General features: G+C 40.9%; 1 long non-coding RNA gene across 2 annotated transcripts; it reads left to right on the plus strand.

Moving 5' to 3' along the window:
• The first annotated feature begins 417 nt into the window (after positions 1 to 417).
• On the plus strand, positions 418 to 2,996 carry LOC309531077. 2 transcript variants are annotated; one of them, XR_014219057.1, is made up of 3 exons: positions 418 to 492; positions 2,491 to 2,653; positions 2,811 to 2,996. It is a non-coding gene; the product is annotated as an uncharacterized lncRNA (long non-coding RNA). The 2 variants fall into 2 exon arrangements; XR_014219058.1 differs by having other exon boundaries at positions 425 to 496.
• Positions 2,997 to 4,515: the final 1,519 nt, after the last annotated feature.

A 4,515-nucleotide genomic window follows, 5' to 3' on the forward strand; every position in this document is an offset into this window, starting at 1 on the left:
GAAATCTAGTCACTTACAGAGCAATTCTAACTGCCCACTGGCTCTGGATGCTGTGTGGTGGATGCTGGTGCTCCCAATATCTGCAAGCTGGCCACTCACAGTGGCAGTGGGGGGGGGAATGGGAAGGCGGGCAGATTGGTCCCATGGCAAGTGGTGCCAGCTATGAGAGAAACTCCTGCCCCTTCCTTATCCTTGGAACAGCTGGTTTGGGAGCTTAACACTAGGGGGGGCTACTGTCCACCTGCCCATTTGGCAAAAGTACAGCCGCACTGCCAGAAGTGTGATGCCTTCAGTCAATTCAAACTTCCCACAGCTTGAGGGTGTGTGTGTGGATTGCATCCCTAGTCAGTTTCAGTTCAATATAAGTTCCAGCTCCACCAACCTTCACTTGCATGGAGCATCTAGAACCCTAATCTTCCAGGGTTCTAAACTGTACAATGACTCTCCACAAATGGAGGTGTGCACTTCAGAAGTTTGAGACTGATATGTGGGGCAGGTTAGCACACTTATTTCCACACTGTGTGCATTAGTTTTACTCACGAGTAGAATGTCTAAGGAGGGCTTCACTTCCTCTAGACTGGGGATCTGAAAACTTGAATTCCCCAAACATTTTGACAGCCTGAAGTTTGATCTGGAGAAACCAAAGGACAAAATCTGTGTTCATCAAATACACATACGTGGCCCTTGCGCTATTGTTAACTTTTGATGGAAGACAAAATAGCCTTTGCTGTCAGTGTAATCTTGTAAGAATGGAAAAGCCTTCAACCATAAGTGGAAATCTATAGTGTGAAATCAGAGAGTTGGAAGTAATTGCTCTGTGACCAGAACACCTCCTAAGAGCAGACAAAATTATGAACATGGAAGGGAACAAAGATTGGTGACGAAATTAAATGAAGAATTAAAGAAAGGGGGGTGTGATCTTTCAGAAAAGTCTGTGTTCCTTAAACTAAACAGTAAATCCTAATCTGGCATTTGCAAAATTCAATACATCATTGCTACAGTTGTATATGCAACCAAACTGAACTATATAATATCTAGTTCCTTCCTTCTTTTTTGCTCAGTTCTTTGAAGGACTGGAGCAGATTTACATAAAGTTTATTTACAGTTTCCTCCTTCCCACCCCAAAAAATTCCTTCACACCAGCCCTCAAAATAGGATATATATACAGTGGTGCCTCGCAAGACGAAAAGAATCCGTTCTGTGATTCTCTTCGTCTAGCGGTTTTTTTGTCTTGCGAAGCAAGCCCATTGACGGATTAGAGGATTAGCGCTATTAGCGGCTTTTAGCGGCTTATCAGCTTATCAGATCAGCTGATAAGCAGCTTAGCAGCTTAGAAAAGGGGGGGAGGAAAAAAACCCCGCAGGAACTCGCAAGACATTTTTGTCTTGCGAAGCAAGCCCATAGGAAATTCGTTTTGCGAAGCACCTCCAAAAGGGAAAACTCTTTCGTCTAGCGAGTTTTCTGTCTTGCGAGGCATTCGTCTTGCGGGGCACCACTGTATATTTAATATTTTATTGTGAAAGTCTCAACTTTTTCTCAAAAAAGGAATAGTAAAGCACCAGTCTCAAGGAGCCCTCAGTCATAGCAAAGAGAATAATTTCATCAGGCTCAATCTTCTAGCGCCTGTAATTTTTCCTCTGGTTCTAATTCCATTTAAAACACAAGCTTACAGATGCACCAGAAGATTTGGGTTTCAGCCATAATAGGAATCAAGGTCCTTGAGTTAAGGTCCTACTGTACGTGCCACCCCTCTGAGAGGTGTTTACTAAAAATATAAAATTGTACCAGAGCTGACAAACACTCAACATCTGGCTTTCGATGCCCCCCCTACTGTTTGTTTATTTCCCACTCAGTTTGGCATACAAAATTATAGACAGGAGACCCCTGAGTAACTCTAATTTAAATCAATATCTGAGGCAAATGCTGATTTGTATTTGACGTGAAATGGGCCAAAACATTCATATTGGCTAAAGCCACGTTCTGTTTGGTCTATGCCACTTGACTTTCAATTGTGTTGGTAACATACAACTTTTGGGGGCACTCAGTGAATTCATTTTGTGCTTATCCTGAGAGATGCATGACATTGGCTGTGTTTAAACTTTTTAATCAAATCTAATGTCTCCCTGAAATTCCCTCCGTGCTTTGTTTTGCCTCATTGTGAACACAGAAAAGTAAATTCAGCTTTCCCAGGTAGTTATCTTTCTACAAGTCTGATCATGTCGAGTCTCCTCTTATTATAATTTCCCATACTTTATCTTTGGCTCTCTGTTGCATAAAGATGCCCTGATTAGCGCAAGATTTATTGTGGTAACCTATGTGTGTCGAATATCAACAATATGGATAATGGGTAGGGGCTTTTTTGGTTGTTGCTCAAATTCCCACAACCGTTTACATTAACTCTGAGCCATTTCTTCCTAAATGGAACAATAAGGATCTGTGAAATTGCGTTGAGCCGTGATTGAATTCTCTCATAACGATGCTTTCGTTCAGCCACCTCCAACTGTGAATGAAAAGAATCCAAATCTAGAGTGAGATCTGACATCACATTTTTCAACTAACCGATGGCTCCTGGAATGAGCAAGTGAGAAGAGGGAAAGCAAACCAAAATACAATTTCCCCTGAAAAGAGACCTCAACTCTGAACTGAAGAAAAAGTTAAGTGCTAAGAAAATAATGGTCTTCGTTGCATTTGTTTTCTGGTGGGGAAAACTTTTCCCCAGAGGTCATGGGTAAAAAAGAAAAGAAAAAGGAAGATAATATTGGTGCAATGCAGGAATTCTAATGTTTGTCTTCCTCTCTATTGACCGTCAGAGCATCATCATGACAGGATGCAAAGTGGTGACCATTTTGGATATTGTGATTAAAGAAAAAGGTTGATTGTTTCCTGACTCATCCTGCATTGAAACCGAGAGGCAAGGCTTTCAACAGAAAAACTCATGAGGCTTCACCTCAGTAAATACGATAAACTAATAAATAAATTCAGCCTGTGAATATGCAGCCTGAGAGTCTCATTTCATGTTTGGGAAATTTTCAGAGGCAATATGCCAATTACTGTATAGATAGGTCTAGAGGCAAGAGTTGGAGATGATGGATGTTACTCTTGCCATTGTGCATTCCAAGCACACAAAGCCAGGTGTTTTGTGTTTTTTTAACAAATCATTTTTATTTGATTTTACAATACAATTTTTTTTTAAAAAAAATCAAGTACATAACCATATACAGAGTTTGCTCCAAATCTCAGGACTTCCTCCCACCCCTTCCCTGGTGTCCCATTTTAAATATTAAAAACTGCATATTCTTCTGCACTCTAACTATTATATCAATCCATATTTTCCATGGTAATTGTTACACTACAAGTGAAATCAAAATCCTGCCATTGTTTCCATTTGCTTACAGAGGTCTCTTGGATAAGTTATAAAAATTTTCCCATTCTATTGTAAAGTTTTTGTCCTCTTGGTTCTTGAGTTTTCCAGTCAACTTTGCCATTTCGGCATAGTCCATTAGCTTGGTTTGCCATTCTTCTCTTATTGGGACTTTTTCTTCTTTCCATCTCTGGGCTAACAGCATTCGATTGGCTGTTGTTCCATACATAAAAAGTCTTTTCTGGTTCTTTGGAATGTCAGTACTTGTAATTCCTAATAAAAACGCTTCTGGTTTTTTAAACCAAAGTTATTTTAAACATTTGTTTTCATTTCATTGTATATCATCTCCCAGAAAGCTTTTGCCTCCTTACTGGTCCACCACATATGATAAAAGGTACCTTCTTTTTCTTTACATTTCCAGCATGTATTTGTACTTGTCCTATACATTTTTTGCCAACTTAGTAGGAGTCGAATACCACCGGTACATCATTTTCATGTACAGTGGTACCTCAGGTTTCAAACACCTCGGGTTACAAACACTTCGGATTATAGACTCTGCTAACCAGGAAGTAGTACCTTGGGTATCAAACTCTGCCCCAGGATGAGAACAGAAATTGTGGGGCAGTGGCAGCAGGAGGCCCCATTAGCTAAAGTGGCGCCTCAGATTAAGAATGGTTTCAGGTTAAGAAAGGACCTCCAGAGAAAATTAGGTTCATAACCAGAGGTACCACTGTACAGTGGTACCTCGGGTTACAGATGCTTCAGGTTGCAGACGCTTCAGGTTGCAGACTCCACTAACCCAGAAATAGTACCACAGGTTAAGAACTTTGCTTCAAGATGAGAACAGAAATTGTGCAGTGTCAGTGGGAGGCCCCATTATCTAAAGTGGTGCCTCAGGTTAAGAACAGTTTCAGGTTAATAACGGACCTCCAGAACGAATTAAGTTCTTAACCCGAGGTACCACTGTAATTCTCTTTCACAAAGCGTGTTCTCATAAAAGAGAGAGCACGTGTTGCGGATGGGGCCGAACAAAACCCCCAGTAAGTGTCCAGGCCATTAATGGCAATGGGCTGGAGCAGATTGGATGATGTTGTTACTGGGGTAAAATTGATGTTGCCAATTTAGGGGTGGGATCAATGGCCCTATATAAGCAG

The sequence above is a fragment of the Podarcis vaucheri genome (assembly GCF_965113315.1).
Source record: "Podarcis vaucheri genome assembly, chromosome: 4".
NCBI classification, from domain to species: Eukaryota; Metazoa; Chordata; class Lepidosauria; order Squamata; family Lacertidae; genus Podarcis; species Podarcis vaucheri.